The 23,289-nt window shown below is 30.7% G+C and overlaps 1 protein-coding gene and 1 long non-coding RNA gene across 2 annotated transcripts in view; one reads left to right on the forward strand and one right to left on the reverse strand.

Moving 5' to 3' along the window:
• Window positions 1-683, reverse strand: part of LOC129968827 (uncharacterized) — a 35,106-nt gene extending 34,423 nt beyond the window's left edge. Inside the window, exon 1 of the long non-coding RNA XR_008784445.1 lies at window positions 471-683. This is a non-coding gene — a long non-coding RNA (uncharacterized LOC129968827). The remainder of the gene's footprint in view (window positions 1-470) is intronic.
• LOC129968826 (protein kinase C, brain isozyme-like) overlaps window positions 1-23,289 on the forward strand; it is a 195,985-nt gene that overhangs the window by 163,751 nt on the left and 8,945 nt on the right. The window lies entirely within an intron of this gene.

A 23,289-nucleotide genomic window follows, 5' to 3' on the forward strand; every position in this document is an offset into this window, starting at 1 on the left:
GAGTATTTTTAAGTGCACTCTTCCAGTGTTTTTACATAAGTAGCATTTTCCAATACCTATCTACATCCGTTTTCAGTATAGTGAGAAACTTTGATTCAATGTGGAATTATTCTCTAAGTTTTAAATTATAATTTTTAAACTTCAGCTTGTAGAGAGAGCAGAACGCACAAATCAAGAATCAAATGTGATTTAATTTTTCTAATGGCACTTTAAAAGTAGAAAAAGCAGTTGAATCCTCACGATATTTTGAAATTTAACCTGGTAGACAGCATTAAGCTCTCAAAAACGCTGAATAGGAGCCCAAAAATAGGAGGAAAAAAAAACAAATTATTTGTATATATATATAACACTGTAATATGTAAATATACATATAAATATATATATATTAGTTCTTTTAGCTACTTATAGGGCACAAAAAGATGTCACTTTTTTTGTGTTGAAATCGAAATATTGTTATTTAAAATACTTACGTATATACAGGGTGTCCCTGCATTAGGGTTACAAATTTCTGGAAGAGGGATACGCCTTATCGGAATCGCGTAACAATACAGAATCAGAAATACTTCCGAGACTCGGTAGATGGCGCTGCATGTGCGGGAACATCCAAGTGTTCCCGAAGGGACTCTTCAATTCAGCATTCCATTGTAAGATTAAATGATGTCTTCTCTATGTTTTGGATCTAAATCTTGAGTTTGTAACTCATTTATTGACGATTACTGTTTAACGTGGACAGATGTGGTGTCATTGGTATTAATCATTAAATCTTGATCGAGAATCCTCGCACAAGCAACACCATCTACCATGTCTGGCAAGCATTTCCGACCTAACCTTGCTTTGTGATTTCGAACCGTCTAGTTGTACCCTGACTCTCTTGAAATTATGTAATCTTGATGTTGTGGCATCTAATATTTCTCTTTATTAATTTCTGTGTGAGTGAAATAGGCTGACTCTTAGAATATCCACGATTATTTCATTTTATTGTGCTTAAAAACCCATTTTGAAAAGAAAAAAAAATTATTTCAAATACTTTTGATTATTTTCTCTAAAAATTATAATCAGGATGACTTTGAATCGACCACTTTTTAAGTTTTCATTTCAAGTGAATTTTTAAGATGAAATTAATAAAAATTATAAAATTAAAGAGCTTTTGAATTTCCAGTGTTGTAAACTGGCTTATCTCATTCAACTTTGCCTCTTAAAAAAAGTTGAACGAATAGTTTAAAAATTTAACCGTTCTATCATTGGTTCGCAACTTGTATCGTTTTGTCTTAGTTCGATCATTTTAAAACGCATTTGTATATCTACATATCATATTTTCAATGTATTTTTATTGTTATTTTTGTGTGCTTAGCATTTACTTTTTTTCCCCCTTGATAAAGACTGTGTTTAAAAATATGGGCATATTTTTCGCGATACATCTTTATGCGGAGTCAAGAAAACGCCCAACATGTTTTAACAATAATTTGATTATTATTCTTACTAAATGCATTTTGAACTATATGTGGGTAACATCATCATTTTATTGCCAAAATTTAAATACACAGAAGTTTCGCTAATCCGTACGAATTGGGAATCTACCAAATTCAGAAATTATATAAAATTCACGAATAATGGAAGATGCTATAAAATGACGATTAGAGAATAGGTATATAATTTTTATAGGAATAGGAAATAAGTCTTCATATTGCAGCATTTTAAAAGGAGTGTCAATGTTGACAAATTTTCGGCGCTTTTTGTGTCACCAACAAAAATGCCATAAATGCCTTAGAACTTGCTTTATGCGATGTCCTGCATTAAATAGTCACTACACTCGACTGAATTATTGCTATATATTGTATAGTACGTATCGTTATGTACTGCATTGTACCAAAATAAACAGCTACGTTTCCTCATTTTTTTAGTATAATTCAGGAAAAAGCTTCTTTTTGATATATTTAACAAATAGCGAATCTTTTTAGTTTATATATAGTTTTTATTTTCAAATTTCTGTTCGGATTAACGGACTTTTGTGTATCCTCATTTCTGACAATTCATATTATTTCTGCTAGCGTTTTGTTATGAGAAAAACGGCCCAATAATAGTCACTGTAATATAAGTTTTATATCATGTATTTTTAAAATATATATTCTACCCACATTGTATTAAGCTTTCAACAATGAATATTTTAGCAACGAAAATAAGTCATTAAATTTAAAATGTACAAAGAAGACAGGGATCCAAATATGTAACACGTTTTTTTATATCCTCGCTTTTTATAACTTGTTAGCTTTCGTAATATGCGTAAACATTCAAAGGAGTTTTGGCGGAAATAAAATTACGTTTCTACACTTTGCAACACTTTTACATTCTGTTAAGGAATTCAAATTGATGAGTGGATTCAGGATTTAGCCAGTCCTTACATAAAATTTCGTAAAAAAAATAATCTTTTTTTTTTTTTAATTCGTGAGTATTATTTAATCTTATTCAGAAAAAAAGCAAGTTTCGAAATCCCTTTTCTTTTTACGAGAAAAAAAATCGAAATATATGCGAAGATTTACTGTGTCTAGTAATGGAGGTTTTGTTTTTAATTATTTTTTTATTGCACGGTTGGTAATAGGTGCCAAAAATATGTTGAAAACCTTTGAGTTAATTAAATAATGAATTGAAATTTTCTAGATATAATATCTTTATGTAATTTTATGTAATCAACTGAGTTCAACAAACATTTAGGCAGAAACAAAGTGTGTTCATGCCTTTTTCTTCAAACAGTAAAGCAAAATAAAGAAAAATTTCGATGACCAATTTTAATGTTATGGTTTTCTCTTTGTGGCAAAACTGCATAAAAAGTGATTGAATTAAAAGGAAAAGAAAAACAAAGGTTTTAAAATTGAAATATAAATTATCTACATGGATTTTTTTAATTCATGTAGATAATTCATGTAGATTCATCGAATCAGTAATTTTCCATGATCCTATTTTTTGATAATATGTCCTGGTTTGTTGTTCTTGGTTGATTTTATACATCTCTCAGCGAACTATTTAAGCCTTAAAATAATTAATACTATAAAGATATTTATGTTGCTTTTATTTCTGTGTGGCAGATAAACTTGTTGCAAAGTATAGATGAAGACAACCATAGAAGAATCTCAATAACTCGGTGTCATTTTGGATTGTATTGACTCTAGTTCGGATGATTTTAATTATATATTATCATGAGGTGAACTATATGCAAAAAATATATTGCTATTGGTTTGTTTTAGAAAAAAAAATCGCATAAGCTAGACTTTCTCTCATATCCACATGTCTTTCACGTTGTTTCATAAAATTGAAAAAAAAAAACAATTTTGATAGCATTTGAATTCAACATTCTTGAAATGAAATTCGCTGTCAAAGAAAGGAAAAATATCTGAACACCTGACAAGCCTTTTCTGAAAGCCACCGGCTGTCTTATGAAAGGTTTCGACCTTAATGAGCAGATGTTCTGAATAACATCTGCCATCTGTAGTTGAGCCATACGAATGTTCAAGACTAAAAAAACAGAGTTATCGTTTTTATATAGAGAGGATGAAGAGTCACAAAAACTCTGCTGAAGATTTAAAAAAAAGTATGATGTTCATTCGAAATAATTTTTTAAACTAGAAAAGGAGAAGACTCAAATTCCCCCCCCCCCCTTCAACATCGAGTTATTGTTATTCTGCTATAAATTTTTTATTTCGCTTGAGAAACAAACAAAAAAGTATCATTTACCTATAATAAGTGCATTATAACAACATATTACTAAAGTTAGAAGAACAAAGGGTGTGAATTGCAAGTGGCGATAACTATTTTTCTCTTATTTCTGACTTGTTAAAAAAAATGAAAAGAAAATGTTAAATGAATTTAATACCGAAAAAAATATGATAGGAGGAGTTCATCGGGTTATCACTATTCATCGCTATAGTGAACTTGCTAAAATTTTAGAAATAAAATAATATACATTAGATGTTTTGAAAAAGAAATGGTGCTACCAGGCTTCTATATAAGCCTTTGTAGTAAGTATTACTAGGATATTAGAAAGATTTGTCACAGAAAATTAGCATATTCTGCTGGCTAAATTTATGGCAAAAAAATTTAATTTCAAAAATTTTAATGCTGCATTAATTTGTTTTTATTTCCAATAATCTATAATGTGTCTATGTTTCGAATTTTATATGTTTCCTGGCAGTTAGATATGTTTCATATATATTTAAAAAATTTATAGTCGCTGAAATTCATTAAATTTTAATTAATAGTTCATTTCGATTTTAATTAATTGATTTCAATTTATTTAGGATGATATGATGTCTATTTAATACTATTTTAGTTTCGATATGATTAATAGAATGAATATATCTTTTAAGTTAATGTATACCTGAGTAAAAATACATTTATTATATTTCAAAAGCAATAATATGTTAGTTGGTTTTACTATGATTATGCCAAAAGCTCTCAAAGTTAGTTAATTAGATACAGTGACCTTATACTACTACGCATTGTTCCACTTTATAAGATTTTGAATTTGTGTTTGTCCATAAAAACATAATAGTCATTATGAAGTAACTTAATAAAAAAATTCAGGTTACTTTTTAAAAAAAAATAAAATAGGAAATCGCTGAAAACGTGACTCCATGAATTATGGATGTGAAAAAAAAAGTAATAAGCCATTGTAAAACATAATACTTTTCGAATTATTATGTTTTACAATGAGTTTTTGTTCTTATCTGACTGTATATGAATTCTCAAATTATTAATTAATGCTAGTTTTAATTAATTGGATAATGCATGACCAATATGAATTATGGTTTTCTTTTGTCAGATTGTAAAACTTATTTCCATAATTAATTATTTATGAAAAATCTATTACCCATCTCCTTTTGCATTTTTCAAGTTGGTAATGTTTAATTTTCATGTAAATGTTTTTATTATTTCTCCATTTCTCTGTGCGAAAATTTTAAACACACTGGATAAAAAGAATTTTAAAAACCATTATTAATCTTACAAATGAATTTTAAATTATGCAATGGTGCAAATGAGAACTCTTTGGTAAAATTTTAAATATAAAAAAATATGAACATGCTATAAATTTGCAAGGTCTAAAATTATAGAAACTAGTTATTTGCCTGAAGTTTTTAAATGCATCCATAAATTATGAGAGTCCTTATGGTCTCGTTTTCAATATTTTCTCCATTCAAATTCAACTGTATTAAATTTATCCATTGCCATCGCCCTATTTGGGTATGGCGTGTTCATACACATTAAGTGCACTCTTTCCATAACTATTTATTAAGTTACTTCTCTTTTTTTACACCTAGTCAGATCTAGAGTTGTGAAATCTTATTTCACTATTTAACATCAAGGGAAAAAAAATTGTTATGCAAAATCCATGGCAAATTTTACCATGGAGGAATAAAAAAAACTTTGCTATTTTCTTGAAACTGTAAGTAGTTTTCTATTCAACTTTTTGAATAGGATGTATTTTTCGAAATTTAACTTCAAGGTGTAATATTTATAGCGTAACTTTGTAATTTTATTATATAAAAAAAGGTGTCAATTTGTAAGCCTGTTTCATCTAGGTTTGTCTCCTAGAAATGTTTTTAAGAGATGTTTTCTCTCTGACAATGGCATTTCCTTTCTTTTTGTTATGTTTTTCTTCCTTTCTTTTGTTTTCAATTGATGTTGTGTTTGTAATGAGGAGGAACGAGACATTTTTTTTTTCTTTTTGGCATCACGCTCGATTTGGTCCCTATTATGACTGATAAACGTCGCAGAGCTACAAAAAAAGAAGAAAAATGCCTCCTCCCTCCGTATTTAAGTGCATCATCTAAATTTTAAATATGTCATGCAACTCTGTAATCATCTCTTCATGTCGGGTTTGAATCACTCTTTGCCTTCCTTAATGCCATGAATGAGACCCTATACGCTGTTAGATCTGACATTGTACACACTATTTTTTGATCCATTCTCCTTCTGCCTCTTCAGAAGTTTTTCCGCTTTTTCCTAGTGTTTCAATAAAACTTCTACAAAAAAAAAAAATAATATACATACATTTTCTGGTGTCGATTTCTTTTGTGTTTTCAATGTTTCGCAACACTTTAATCGCAAACATTATATTGAGGGATTAATTATAAATAAGTATTCAATTTTTTTGAATATAAATGCAAATAACACATTGTAGCAAGGGAAATCTGCATTTTAATTATGAAGTTTCTAGAAATATGTTTACTAGAATACAGGGTGTTTATAAAGTCCCGGACCCAATTTGATGTTTAATAACTCATAAAATAATAAAGATAGATTAAAATTAATAACATAAATGGTTAAATAGACTCAAAAAGTTTCATGACCCTTGTCAATGAACTTCCACGTGTGCCCCCTTCGTCGCACGGTGAATATCAAGTCGATAGTCAATTTCACGCCAGGTAGCGGCAAGCATGTCGGCATCCACAGAGACTATTGCGGTTGTAATTCTGGCTTTTAGGTCATCAATGTTAGACACTCTCCTCCTGAAAACGTTGTCTTTTACAAACCCCCAAAGGAAAAAGTCCAACGGCGTTTCTCTCAGTTCAAAAAAAGTTCAACTGCAAGGTCTCTCTGACACGCTCAACATCAAAATTACTTGTGCAAGGACGTCCGGAACGTTTCTTATCTGCGATACTTCCAATTTCTAGAAAATTCTTTTTCCACCGCAAGATGCTGTTTTTGGATGGAGGATCTTTTTGGGAAATTCTTCTGAAATTTCTCTCTGCTTGCACTATCGATTTCGTTTCTATGAACCACCATAAAATCTGTGCTTTCTCTTGTGGTGTATGCATTCTCCTTAATATCCGCTCGAATAAAACATCACATACAAAAGTACTACATAGAACAAACACATCAAAAGTAAACATAACATTGCAATAGTTGCCAAAAACAAAAGAGAGAAAACTGCAATTAATAAGCAGACGGTATTTAGAAAAGTGCAGATATTTAGACTGGAAAATGAAATTATCTGAAATTAACCACACGCGCAGACGATATTTACAAAAGTAAAAAATATTCAAACCTGAAAAGGAAAATATATGAGTTATTCCATCAATAAATACCATAAGTTTGTTTATATCTTCATTATTTTATGAGTTATTAAACATCAAAATGGGTCCGGGACTTTATAAACACCCTGTATATCTTACCGGATTTGTTGAAAATGACATATCGCAAGAGATGTTTTAACCCTGCAGGAGTCTGCTACGCAAATGAAATCTGTCTTTCATCGAGACCCCACTTAATCGTTATAATAAATATTTAGCAATAACTAGATAAAATAATTACATAAATTTAATGATTTCCAATAAATTATTAACAATAACTAGATAGAATGATGCCTTCCTTAACGAAGCCTTTTCTTGAGTGTTATCACAGAAAAAGACTTGCATAGTGGCACGGATGAAAAATATATATAAAAAACTTTTGTAAATTCTGTGCAACATATTAGTAGCATATGTAACTGGTATGCATAAAGGGGACGCAAGAAAATTATTCTTCACAGTGTAACTAAATAATTTCATGCGATATTAATCACATAATAGACGTAACAGTATATAAAAAAAATGGCTATACGAACATTTCAGGTAAAACATTTATACATCACTACTTAATTCAACGCTTCGCTAATTAATGAATCTTCAAACATTGCTCTGGATAGGACTCATTAAAAATTTTATCATTCAGAGGAAAGAAGATATAAAAGAAATCAAGAAATAGAAGTCAAACAGTAAGTTTAATCCAGCACGAAAATAGACTTGACAGTTGTCATTTGATTAATTGCTATCTGTAACTTTGTTGTCAAAATTATGTTCATATTTTCAAAATTATATAACAAAAATGACTTTTACATTATTTTAAAACTTAACAGAATTATTTTTTAATTAATTATTAAAAATGTCATTCAAATGTAAAAAGTAATTTGAAATAGATTAAATTTTTAAAATTAATTTCAATTTCAAATTGAAAGCTAATTTTATTTCATTCTTGTACAACTTTTCTGTATTTTTAATTTATTATTTAATACACGCACAATCTATAATAATGTTTTTAATATTGTGATGAAATTTAAAATCATTCATCAAAATATTCAATCGCGTACTTTTGCCAATTTCAAAATTAAGATGTACTTTCTTTGAACATCAATTCCGAAGTAGAATTTTCACCTATGATTTTATTTCATAATATATACACTTTTTAATTTTCATCTCTAGTAATCCGTATTTGACTAATTCAATTAAATTTATGATTTTCTGTCACGTTAAATAACAAAGTGAAATTTTTTTAAATGCATTCTATTTTAATGTAAAAATACTAATAATTTGAGTGAACAAACTGCCACCAAAGGTGACTAGTTGGAAGTATTTTCCATTTTTTTAGAGGGAAAAAACAAGAAATAGAATTTTTACAAGTTCTAGTATATTGCAATATAACTTAATTATGACAACAAATTTCGCAATTAGAATTCAATTAAGTCAAAATTTTATCATAACATTTATTGAATACGCGAGAAAATTTCGATTATTACTCTCACTAACTCGTATATATAATTATATAAAGAAAAAATGCTGTATTCCTCAAGGAATTCAACCTCGCGTGTTTGATAAACCTTCCTGAATTCCAAACAAATATTTCTAGAATTATATCTATGAACACTATAACTGAAAGAAAGAAAGAAAACGATAATTAAATGTATTAAGTCATTCTGGGGTGCATGTGAACATGATAAATTCAAGATGGCGCAAACTATTTGAATGAAATTTGGCACCTGAATTCATTAAAGATCTGTATCAATTATTGGATAACATAAGTAATTTGTTCAATGTGCATAAGATTTGCTTAAGTATTTCATTTCTCTTAAATAATTATTTAAAATGTTTTATGCTATTTTAATTATCTATACACAAGAAGTCACAATTATTAATGATGAGCAGTTCTTTTCAAATTAACATTCATCAATTTGGGGGGCTGTGAAGCCTGTTCTGTATTAGTCCAAAAAATGCAACAAGTGATCAAGGTGATTTCAAAATAATGAGCAAGCTGTATGTTGAATATAAAAAATAGTACAAGATGTCGCCGATAGATGGCATTGTGCAGTGGGAAATTTACAAAAATGCTGTTAAAATATCAATAATTTGGCCAACACAAGATTATGCTCCGACTGATTCGAGAGATAAGATAGGATGAGAATCTCTGCAAAAGTTTTAAAAATTCATAGGAATCCTTTTTAAGAGGGAATTTTTATAAAGATTCAAACATGTTCTGTTTTTCTGGCGTTTGTGATCCCAGAACTTCAAAACTATTCTTTCACACATAATTTGACATTTTTCGGCATTTGTTACGACAAACTTTCACAAACGCAATATTCTCAATTCCTCTTTAACCTGATCTCACTCCATTTAAGTTCTGGTCAGGGCAGGCTGTCTCTTATAAGAACCCCGGACGCACATTTGGGGATGGCTAAAATATTTTTCTAAGCTAAAAGGATTAAAAATAAACATTAAACAAATTTGATGAAAAAATATATTTATTTCGTTATGGATTATTTTTATAGGACAGGATGCATAACTTTTGAAATACTTTCGGTGGGTAGCATTATAATTAGAAAAATTTAACCATTTATTGCATTTAAAATTGTCGAACATAAGGTCCAACTCTATTCCAAAAAGTCTATCTGCAGATATGCCTCTAATTTTTTTATTTTGCCCCTATTAGCACATAGTGCCTATCAATTTTATTATTATATATTTACGATTTTTACGGCATTTAGAATATAAAACATTATTGTAGAAATATCGTACACTATCTTGTTAGTTTAGTTATCAAAAAATTCTTCTCAATTCCTACAATAGGGTAATAATCTAGCCTGATCATTTCAAGGAATATGAGGTAAGTGTCGTAGAATGTGGTAAGTGTCATCAATTATCACCAAAACGTCTCTTGGGTCAACAAGACTGATTACATGCCAAGCCTCTGACGAATTTCGCCACTTAGCTTTTATTGCAATATCTCGCGATATCTCTATTTCACTTCCCTTTTGTGTTCTAGAATTCGTGTTATAGGCTCATTAGAAAACTTTCTTGAGCGCCGGTAATCTGCCAAGCTAATTCATCCTTGATAAACTGAATGATCAAACAGCCACAGCACCATAGTTATGTAAATAGTGCGTGCGTGCGTATGTGTTTAGAGAAATGTGAATTTTTAGTTTCTGACTGTCATGGGGGATCCCGTCAATCCCTTATATATATGTAGTCCTCGTTCTTTTATATCTTTAATCGGAATAAGGCTAAATAACTTTGGAACAATTGTTAATTTTTTAGGAAGTCGACAGTTAGAAACTCGTGTAAGCCCCAAAGCTTTGCTTAAATTCAGTCAATGTTCTCAGAAGTTTCAAAATTAATTGGGTGAAGAACTAGTCGGGTTTACATCCCTCTACAAAATTCAACTCCAGCGAGAGGACGTTTACCTTCTGTGGATAAATCCTATTGTCTACATGAATCAGGCCTTCATACACAAAGAATCTTTGTTGGTCGCGAAATCACGACTCCCAATACCGAAACAAAGACTTTGTCGCCAAGATCCCACAATCGCTAGAAAAAATTGCAAGTCTGCGTCAGAAGCTCTATTTTAAAATAAATAAAAGGGGATAACTAGATAAAATGTTTAGAAGCGATTACAAATATTTAAAGTTTGATCATTATTGTTCAACTTTTCAGAATTTTAAATTTCTATTTATTTTATTTTATTTTTACGGCCCTGTCTACTTGGCAATTTTCAGATGATTGTGCCAAAGTAATGGGTTTACTTTATGATTTTCAGATCATAACAAGATGGCTACGTTCTATTATACAAACTATCCCAAGTCAGTTGCGTTCTCGGGCTCTCTTGTCAGTTTTCAGAGTACGTGAAGATGTCCAACGCTGAGTTGCCAATCGCCAAGTTGGATGTTTTGCATTTTTTACGATTTATTGCGGGAGCCGTCAAAATTAGCCAATGTCGATTTATTTATATCAACTTGATATAAACATTATTTCGTAACATTGATTCGACTTAGATATACTCTTAATAAACAGGCATTTAGCAGCGCCTGAATCTCTTTAGAGCTGACATCGAATTGAAATGAATGTCACTCAGTAACACTTTGCTTTTTAACGGTTTCTGCTGCATGATAAAGAAGCTTTCGTCCGTATATATAACATAGCAATTTTGAACTGGTTTGACAGTTAATGCATCAAGTATAAATTTTCCTATTTTTGTTGAGATTGTAAAAGCCTAAAGATACCGATATCATCTGTGAACAGTCAAGCAAAAGGGTTCAGAGAATAGTGCAAAACAAAATCATGTAAATTTTTTTACTGGATTTTTTGTGGCTTTACAAATTCATGCACACATTCTTCATTATATATAAAAACTTCAAACGCAAATTACAAAAACTCATTTCTTTTTACTTTCTGGTATACAATGTACAGAGAAAGTATTGTAATCGTAACAAAAATTCGATTTCGAGGTTTTGATGAACCTCCGCGTTCTAGACTGACATCTGACATCAACAAACAGATTTTTGAAAAATGTCCATCTGTCTGTCTATGACAAAGATAATTCAAAAGCGCTTTGATCGGGACGGATGCTTCATTCTCTCTTTAGACCAAAATTCTAGATTTCTGTCAAATTTTGAGTGAAATCCGTTCACAGGAAATCTCTCTATCCCGCTGTTCGAATATAAGTTAACAATATAATTACAAAACAAAGAGAGCGAACTAGATCAAATTCATTACACATATTTAACATCTATAGTGCAGATGCCTGTCAAAGATTTTGTGACTGCAAGTTTAATTTGTGTCAAAATTTTGTTTCAATCTGTTGGAAAGAAGGTATCGTCTAAAACTCTAATTTGATTTTCAGATACTTTTAAACACATGCCAGGGATTAATCACTGAAAAACTCACCAAGGAGTTTTTGGGTTTGTTCATAAAACAATTGTCAATATACATCCTGCCAAATTCACGTCAAATGTTAATACTTCATATTGTACGCAATCGCCAAGCAAGGCTTTCTCTGGGATAATACCTTTATTAGAAAGTATGCGACAAAGTTTTGGGAAGCTGGATTATAACTGTACCTTGCTGTGAGTCCATACATGTCCTGCAGTTGCTCGTTCATTAAAACTACAAAGACGAACCCTTTGTGTACGAGCTCTTAAAATTAATTAGTATCTTCATTTTGAATTTGTATTGTATTTTTCTCAATGAGAATTCGACTAATAACCATTAACTAAGAAAGAACACAGAAAAAAAATCAGCTGATAGAATAAGACATAAAATAGAATATTGAACACCGTATAACACTGGGAAAGCATTAAAATGCGCTCACTGCGCATAGCTAAGTCAACATGTAGTGCGAAAATCCTCGAATTTAGCACTGATTAGGTTGAGACTTTGGTATTTCAGATTTTGTTTTCGACCAAGTCTTGCTCTTTTCTTTAACTACCCAAGGTTTGCATTAGCTTTCTTAATTTATTTTTCATTGCATTTTCTTGTCTTATATTGATATCTTTTTTTTCTGCGAATGAGTTGGAAAAGACTGTCTTCAAATCATATCTTTATGATTAGGCAGCTCAATTTTAAGAGATTAATTCAATTTTTAGCAGTTTTTAAAAATTTTTAGTCAAATCATGAATTCGAACGCTACGTTCAGTTCAGTAAGGCAGAAGAAGGAAAGATACGCATGAAAGCATTCAGAGCTTATATACCTTCTAGAAGGGGTTTTACAAAAGTTTAGTAGAGGAAACTTTAATTTTAGCCTTGTGATATTGTGACTTCACATTAAACAGTTAAAGTTACAGAAATTAGACCCTGAGAAGCCCGCGAAAGAAGAATTTCGCGAAACTCAGAAAGGAATTTGAATTCACTTGGTTAAAAAATAATTTATTTTAAGAATGCGAATAAATTGAATTTATTACACATATATATGATATTTTTTATTAGAAGTCTTTCATCGAGAAGATACGTCGATAATTTTCTCATATCAATTCAAATAATTACAATAAATGATTTTGGAATACTTAAAAAAAATAAAGCTATTTTTTAAATGTTTATTTTAATTGCATTCACTTGAAAATTATTTTCGCAACACTGCTCGATTCTGAGTAGGACAGCCGTCACTGTTTGTATTTTAGGAAACATGTATAAATTTTTTTCATGTTCTGCCACGCCCATGGTGAAAAAAATCGCTTACGTATTACACACTATTCATTCCTGTAGATGACGTTCAAGAATGGAATTTTTGGAAGACAAGATAACTCCTATTTCGGGGATAAATGAAGACTCCAGATGTTGATCTTCCAGTCTGCTTTCATTCGTGTTGTTAATTGAACATACATTCTGCACGTGATTTTATGTGTTGTGTGCGCGTCTTGAAACAACATTTCCTGCTGCGAATGACTGGACCGGAAGATTATTTTAGGTTTGGATTAGATTTTGGGCAGTTTTTGCCTGGACGTTTCTCGGTGACGCCGATTAGAAATATTTTAGAGGGGGAAATGATTCAATATCTTCCTTCAAATGTGTTGTCTTTATCGGTTGTCGGTGCCATTTGAGGTTATGCGTCTTTATATCGAAATTTGTTATCAAAACTGTAGACATTTTTGTGGTCTTTTCGTTTGCTTATCTGTACGCATATTTTAGGAATATCTAGTCTTATGCCCACATGAATGTTAATCTGATCTTATATGAATGTAAATCTTATGTGAAATATTTGAAATTAATCGATTTGAAAGGCATTTCCATATCAACTAAATACTGGAAGCAGAATTTCCAAGATTTTCATGTTTCATTTCTAAGATTTAAAATTAGTAAGGAAGCTTCTTGGTGCAGTTCTCTTTCATTGATTTTCGTTCTCCCTCTTTCGTGTTGTTGAACCCTAATGCCAGCGACGGTTCATCCAGTACTCCCTGAACTTATTTTCAAAAGTTAAAAAATTGGGGTTTTTTAATCACCGGATTTTTTCCCCGTTTTTACTTGATCTTTGATGCTCTTTGATTCCTTTGTGATACTGAGAGTCCGATAATCAGCGAAAATAGAAAAAAAAGGTAATAAAAATGGAAAATTAAGACAGGAAATAAGCCAAAAAACAAGAGACATGCAGGTGGAAGCGATTCATTCTGCATCTATGAGCTGGAAGATAGTAGTAGTAAGAGGATACATACTCTTCTTATGTACTAGAAGATAGATGTGTCTGTTTTCGTACTATAAGAACTTAACAAATCAGTTGTTCGTGCAGTGGAACGAAATTATTGAAATCAATTGTATGTATATTCGAATATGTATCATATTCTTCTAATATGTCTAGCTTCTAGCACGTTGCGTTCTTGTAGTACGTAAACCGACACATGTATATACTGCATCATATTATATATTTCTCATTCCCTGAACAAACAATTGATTTCAATAATTTCGCAGTAGAAATAATTTCTTTCCACTGCGTACACAATTCATTTGTTAATTTGAAAAGAAAAAACAAACAAATTTTTTCTCTTTTTGAATTTAGAAGTGCTAGAGCTGCAATCAAAGCAGTCCAGGGTTGAAGCGCTGGTCATTTTTTTCCCATTCGAATCCAATATTCGCCTTCGTTCTCTCCGGATTTTTTTTTTATTTTTATCTATTGTTGGATGTGTATGAGTTTTGCATTAATTCTTGTTGCCTTGACAAAGACACATCTTTTTTTTTTTTTTTTTTTTTTTTTGTTAAAGGTTACTTTTCGAAAGAAAGTATGTGAGTAATTTTCTAAAAAGTTATTCAGACAAAACATTTTTATGAGGAATCAATTATGATTAACTCCTGTATATAAAAAACGATGAAGGTTGAGATCATTTATTGCACATTTTGAACGAGATATTCAATTCTGAAAGAGCATTATCGAGTTGACTGGGCGAAAATGGAAGTGTTTGTGAAGAGGAACGCTCCGATACTTATATCGAATGAATTATCACGCACCATTCACATCATTTTTCCGTTGGTAAAACTACAAAGAATTTATGCCATATACTGGTTATTTAATATTTTTTGAAACGCAGCAACTTTATATCTGATTTGAAAATTTAAAATTGCATATTACTTATTCAGAAAATTCTTTTTTTTTTCAATGGGAATCCGTTGAAGAATTTCGTTTTTTGTTTCATTGCTAATTTCTAAGCTAACGAGCCGTTACTACATTACACCCATCATTCTTTTTTTTTTTTTTCGTCTCCATATTTCAAACTATCGATTACGACTATAGTAACCCTTGGATTAACATTTTGCCCTCCCAAACACTGCTATGGTGACAACAGAAATTTCTTAAAAGCATCATTTTTATCGCCTTGAAACGAAATATTCTTCTCTTTTCTTTTGCGTGTGTGTGGAGGGAGGGGGGTTGCATCGTTACATTGTATATGAGAAAGTAAAAGCCAATAATGTAAAATCTTTTTTCTTAAAATAAAATGGATTGCAGGCCAACATGTCAACAAAAAGTAAGGAAGATTGAACATCTCATTGGACGCAATGCAGCATCGCAATATCTCAGCATGGATTTTAAATGGAATCATTTTATATCTCTCCTTATATCTAATCACTTACTTTAAATTATATAGCAACGATAATATGCATAAAAAAATAATGTATTTAATATCGTCGCAATGAATTAAATGTTTGTAATAAAATATTTTCTAAACAATGAAATGTATTTAAAAATATATTCGTTAATATTTTTAAAATTTATTAAAATTAGAGGAAAAATGATATGGTAATAAAATTGATATAACTTAAAAGCCAATTATTGATCATTTTAACCTGATGTAAAAAAAAATGTGATATAATATGCTCTAAATTTTGTTAACTTTTATTGGCTCATTTTGATTCACTTTTTATTAAAAATATATAATTGAGAAAACGTGAGAAAACTTTTTAGTATATACTACCCGAGAAGTACTACATTGCTAAATGGTTTATTCTAGATCATATGTAGAGCGTTTTGAAAGATTTTTACTTTCCCATAAGAAAAGAGAAAGCGCTATAATCGTCAAAAAATTCAAATTCCAGATTTTGATGAATTTTCTCATTTCAGACCTCCCTCAGTTTGAAAAATCCATTTTTGGCGTTATATCTGTCCATCTGTCTGTCGGGCTCTAAGGTATCGTGTGCGTAGCTTATACTTTAATCTGGCCATGGCTAAGAAGCACGTAACAGTTCATATTGCATTACTATATTCAAAATTCAGAACGTTGAGGAAGGAGATGTTACTTTCGTGTTGTCACCTTTTCATGTTGCCCGGTCTCCGATTTCGAGGGAAGTAAAAATCAATGTTATGGAAATAACACACTGGCTGAGTTTATGCAGTTTTCGTGAAAAGCGATAAAATCTGTTTGAGAGAGTACACAAGAGACTGTTCCTTCTGGTTTCTGTTGTAAATTATGCCTTGATATGTTTTAAGCAATTGTTTTCTATTATTAGTCGGTTGAATGCAATAAATAGAAATCTACCTTTAAAGCTTCCTTTTTTTTCTGTTTTCTCATACACGAAATATACCAAAAAAAAGTATTGTAATTGTCAAAAAAAATATTTTTTAAAAAAACCCTCGAGATTTTTATAAATTTTTACATTTCGGACCTCCCTGGGTCGGAAAATCACATTTTTGAAATTATGTCTGTCTGTCTGCGAACACAATAACTCAAAAACGCTTTCAGCTAAACGGATAAAATTTGGTGTTTACGCCGAATAAACATATTATCTCCAATTTCGAACAAAATTCATTCTCAGAATGCGTGTTTGTCTGGTTGTCCGAATATGAGAATATGATAAATATCAAACGTAACCAGCGGGAGTGGTCTCCACAAAATGTACTCGCATACTCTCTAATAAAGATGTTTGTTATATCAGAGAACGACTAGAATGGCATTGGCGTTCAATAGTTACGAAATATTAACCATTGACGTGAATTTAGCATTTTTACTGAATCTGTAGTGTATTCCTTGGCGAGTTATTTGGTGATAAAGGCCTGGTGTACGATTAATAGCATCCGAAACTCTAATCTATTCTTTAGATACGTTTTTCCCAATAAATTGAAACAAATGCTTGTTAAAAAGTTAGCTTACAGTTACAAAATCCCATACCAAATTTAATATTTTTAATACATTTTTGAGTTATCGCGTTTATATGTTTCTGTAAGTACAGACCGACAGACGGTCAACTTCTCATTGTATTTGGCTGAAAATTTGAAAAGATCTATACTATAGATGTTAAACCCTTGTAAATTACATCTCTCTAGCTCTCTTCGTATTGTAGTTATCGTGTTAACTTATATTTGAACAATCGGACAGACAGACAAAATTCTCTGAGAGGATTTTGCTCAAAATTTTACCGAAATTTACAAATTTGTTCTATACCAAATTTCATCTGTCTAGCTCAAAGTGTTTTTGAGTTATCTTTTTCACAGACAAACATTTTTCAAAAATGTGTTTTTCGAACGCAGAGATGTCTACAATCTCCAAACATGGAGATTCGTCAAAACCACGAGTTCGAATTTTTCGACGATTACCATACTTTCTCTATACTACATATACGAGAAAGTAAAAAGCTAGAAGGTGAAAAAAATTTGATATACATAGCATTTAAGGTGCGTATCTTTATTTTAAATCAAATCTATCAAGGAGTAAGCCGCCTATTGTTCTCCCCTATCGCATGCATGTAAATGCGATGATTCAAAACCGCAACAACTTATATAACTAAATGAAATTTAGTATGTTATCTTGTATTATAATTGTAGTTCTGTGTCGTATTTTGACTTCAATCGCTCGGCTAGAAAGCTTTCTCGCTTTTTTATTCAGTATTCTATAAAACACAAAACTCTCATATGCAGAACTGTGAAAATAAAAATCTGATTAATCTCATTGTTCACCGCTTTCTTCAAGATCCACAATCTTATTCGGGGGAAGGGAGATAACACCTTTATTGCAGATTACGCGACAAAAGTTTTCACACACACCAGCTTACAGATAATATGCAAGCCTAATAACATTATCATGTTAGCGAGTTTTGTGTACCAACAGCTTTCGGTCTGAATCAACACATATATCTTCTTTTATCATTACAGATACTTAAGTACGCGCATCAAATTTCTTATCGAAAAACGTGTATTAAGTGCAAGAGTACGGAATTTTTCCTGGAAATGTCAGAGTGTAAACAAATAAATAGGAACTAAAATTACTATTGTTACATAATGATTTGTGGTTTTACATCATTTGCGTTTTATTACTTCACATCACGCGAAATGCAATCGTTTGATTTGACCGCAAATCTAATCTCTTTTTTATTGCTTATGTGATAAAGAAGATATAGCGGAAATAATTATTTCATGTCAAAAAATGTCCCTTCGTGGTTTAAGCAGTTCGTAGATTTATGTTTTTTATCAAAATCATTTGATAATGTTGTGAAATATTTAATTCAATCTGATATTACCATAAATTGTTGACAAGATTTGCATCTTCTGATATGAAATTCATATTTCTTATCTCTCCTAATAATAAAGATGAATGTATGCGCATGCGTTGATGCTCTACATGCCAGACCGTCTGACTTATAATAACCAAATTTGGCAGATGTATACTTTCAAATGTAAAAATATGCACTTCGGACGAGTTTTTAAAATTTTAATTAATTAAAAATGACTTTGAATTACGCCATTTTTCTGCGACAGTTACTGAAAATATATTGGACAAAAATCAATTTTACGTCGTTTCGAAGGTTTCAAAATTGTCTTTTGAACATTACTAATTTAATAATCATGCAGATTTTTCCTGAATTTTGGCATTTTTTAAAAATAATTTTTGTTTAATTTCTAATGATTGCCCTAAAATTCAAACCGTTTCATTTTTTCATCAAATATTTAATCGCGTGCATTTTCTTACATTCTTGAAAACTAAAGGAGAAGGATTCTATTTAATATTTGTGCACCTTATAAGCCGAATAACAAGCGGGCGTAGTCACCCCAAAACTTTCTCGCGTACTCTCTAACAAAGGTATCATCCCAGAGAAAGCCTTGCATGGCAGTGGTATATAATAGTTAAGAAATATTAACTTTTGGCTAAATTTATCATTTTTACTGAATCTAATGCGTAATCCTAGGCGAGTATTTTGATGATTACTCCCTGGCATACTATTAATAGTGTCCGAAAATCAAATTTGTATTTGAAACAAATTTTTCCCAACCGATTGAAATCAAAATCTTACATAGAGCAGCACTTGCAATCACAAAATCAAAAACCAAATTTGATATATTTAAATCATTGCCTTTTTGAGTTATCGCGTTTACATGTTTCTGAAAGTACAGACCGACAGACGGTCAACCTTCTCTGTGGATTTGGCTCGAACATGATAGATGCTTACATTATATATGTTAAAACTGTGTGCCGAATGTTATCTATCTAGCTCTCTTCGTTTTGTATTTATCATGTTAACTTATAATCGAACAGCGAGACAGACAGATTTCCTCAGAACAGATTTTGCACAAAATTTGATAGAAATCTGCAAATTCAGTGTTAAGACCTTGTACCAAATTTCATCCGTATAGCTCACAGCACTTTTGTCACAGATAGACGGGCTTTTTCAAAAATGTGCTTTTTGAACTGAGGGATGTCTGAAACGTGGCGATTCGTCAAAATCTCGAGTTCGAATTTTTTGATTACTGTACTTCGTATACGAGAAAGTTTACATGAAATTATAATATAGAAAGATTTAAAAGATAAATAAAAAATGAGCAAAGAATGAGCTTCTGGCATCACTTAAAGGAAATGCCTCGAAAGCAATATTTTAGAAAATATCTTAGCTCTTTTTACGATCAGGTATTGAAAACTGACATGGGAAGGAGAAGAAAAATAAATACTGTGTTCTGGTGTCATTAACTATTTCTTTTACTAATTACTGACACATAATTATAAAATTGTGCTTGAAATCTTAAAAAAGGAAAAGAAAGCTTCAAAAACTTTTAAATCCATACATTTGTATGTGTGTGTGTCAAAATGCTGAAACATCAAACGAGGGTTTTTTTTTTTTTTTTTTTTTTCGTTTTTTCAAGACCATCGACAAGAAAATAATGTTGTTGTTTTTTTGTTTTTTTACACTTTTATTTATATATGCACTAGCCGCCTTTGGCCGGTTCGCCAATCTTAATGCTCGTTAAAATTTTAATAATTAACTATTTTATGTAATTCCTACTTTAATAGCTTCTTCATTAAAATATTTTAAAACTTCAAATTTCAATTCACTCAGAATATTATAAAGGCCTTCAGTCATAACGTAATCTGTATCTCTCCAATTTTCTGTTAGTTCCCTTAGAATTTATGCTTTAAATTAAAGTGGAAATGATTAATGTGCAAATAATATAATAATATTTTTTACTGAAACAAAGCATTTTTTTTTTGTAATATGATTACTGCAAACAGAGTCACTGGGCATTTAAACCTTATGGGCACTAAAGAATATCTTTCTTAATTTATGTAATATCTCAAGAATTTGTCAACAAAATTTTTTCAGATTCATCATGAGCAGGTCTACTAATTAACAACGTTTAATTTTAAATGCATCAAACACTAAGAAAATAAACAGAATCGTTTAAAATAATCGGTCGAAAACAGGTTAAAAAATTACTTAAAAAACGATGAACTTAAACTAACATAAATACAATTTAATTACAAAAGAATACAACTAACCTAAAAATAATTTTAACCGAGTCCGCTTCCATTGAAATGTAAACAATCAGAATACAATGCGCATGCGTGAATTTTCAACGCCAGTTACGGTAACGCAAATGCGTGAATTTTTCTACGCCAGTTGGGGTAACGCTATGTAGATTAGAAATTTTTAACTTCCTTTAATCTGTGTTATTTTAATTCAAAAGTACTTCAGAATGAATCTGAAAGATCGATTCATTAACAATGTTTAATTTTAAATGCATAAAACATTAAGAAAATAAACAGAATCGTTTGAAATAATCGGCCGAAAAATGGTAGCTCTAGCCTCATTGCTGTTGGAAAAAAAAACGAAGCCTTACTCATTTGGCGGTGGGGAAAATGAAAGGATTTTTTGGCGGGAAAGTTAGTTTTTAATTAATAATTAAAATTCTAATTAAAATTTCAAAAAAAGGGACCCCAGGTGCTCATTCACGACCTCCAAGGTATACACGTTCCAAATTTGGTAGCTGTAGGTCAAATGGTCTTTTCTGTAGAGCGCCAACACACACACACACATTGAGCTTTACATATAAGTATAGATTACTTTGTGTCGCTATGATGATGAGGAAGACCAGGTTTCAAGTTCGCGACTTCATTCCGCTAGTGTGATGCGGAAGTTCGGGTGTGTGGTGCTAACAGAAACATCATCGTCGTCTGGTTGTGATACAAAACTACGAAGTCAACCGCAAAATTGTCCAAGTGTTACTTTAAAAACAGAGGTTGAACTTTCACATACTTTTCTTCCAAACAACTATTTTTCTAATCCTTACTATTAAAAAATTTAAATTGATATGTTTGTTTATAAACAATGTTAGACATACGCTTTCTGCTTTCATTCCAACTATCACATAATTTCACTGTACTGCTGTATATGCAATCCTTGTAGGGGAGACATTCAAGCATTCATATTTAAAGAAATCATGTACTGATTGTCTGATTTTCCTAGCTGTTTTGGTGTAAATGTTCAATTCACATGTTTGTAGGCATAAATGATGTAGACACAAATATTTTGCACAGTTTTAGAACGTGTAAAAATATAAAAGTAGATACGTTTTTATACTTGTAATAACAAAAGGTGGTAAATACCCAACACGCATATTAACTTGGCTCAGATTCGGTGTTATGAGATAATTAATCTTTCGTTCTGACAAACAAGTTAAATGTCAAATTTGCTAATAGATTATTATCAAGCTGTGAATCAGCGACAGATCTTATGGATATCTCAATAACATGGAATAAAACCAGTTATGAAAAAGAATATTTAAAACTTTTAACAATACCTTTTTATAAATACGACAGTACACTCTTGAGTATCCGGCCGAATGTGGTGGAAGGACTGGCCGAATAACAAAACGTCGGATAGGTCGTAGTTCTATGAATTCATTTCTTTGCCGAATAATACCAGAAGACAGTTTTTATACCAAAACTCACCGTTATAATGCGTATTTTCCCATTTCTTACTGAGTACTAAGTCCTCCATTTATCTCAATGTGAACGCAGCTGCGGCGCGGTGAATCATAGAAGCAGTTGCCGGTAACGTGTAATTAAAATAGAAGGCTGTGTACTAGTAGTTTATATATGTTTATATACTGCACTTCATATTTAAAGAATTTATTAGAAAAAAAGTAAGTTAAACGATATAAACTGTTCACATTTTAGCATAAATTTTGTAATGCCCAACTTAAATGCAGGAAACAAACAAAACATTAATGTAAATCGTAGCCCTGATTAAAAAAATTGGCTCAAACTGATTTTATTTTTTACTGATAAATGATTACACAGATATGCAAAGGTAAACCTAAGAGTCAAAACTTACAGTTTTTAGATTTTAAAGAAATCCTTAATAGATGACTTAATAGATGCCTCATTTAATTAAGATAAAAGACTAGGCCATAAAATACGGAAGCCGGATAGTCGTGAACTGTAATACCGGGAGTGTACTGTATACTAAAAAGAAGAAAATTATTTATTTATATTATTTATTACGCTAATATATATGGTATAAAAATAAATTTTATTACTTTTTATCGAATGGTAAAAATCAAACGTAAATAAATCGCCATACTAGCCTTTCACGCTGTTTCACTGAACTTTTTTATAGCGGCTCTTAATTCAACGCTTCATCAATTAATTGAGCTGAAAAATATTCTTAACAATTCTCGGGAGAAGGTTCAGTGTATCACCAAACATTTCATTTAGTAGGAGGAAAGATGATGTAAAAGAAATCAAAATAGTCGAAAAAAAATGTCCAATTGAAAGTTTAATCGAGCACAAAAAAATGCTTAGGCGTCGATAAATGGGTAATCAGTATAATTTGACTATGAAATTGATATTCATAGATTACAAAATTATTATCTAAAAAAATGGTTTTTGCACTTTTTTAACATTTAAAAAATTATGTTTTTAATGATATAAGTTTAATTTCCATACATTTTTTTTCTTTTTTTAATAAATTTTTTAAAATTTAATTTGACATGCCATCTGTAATAATGTTTTTAATGTTATAATGGAAT

The sequence above is a fragment of the Argiope bruennichi genome, chromosome 5 (assembly GCF_947563725.1).
Source record: "Argiope bruennichi chromosome 5, qqArgBrue1.1, whole genome shotgun sequence".
Taxonomy (NCBI): Eukaryota; Metazoa; Arthropoda; class Arachnida; order Araneae; family Araneidae; genus Argiope; species Argiope bruennichi.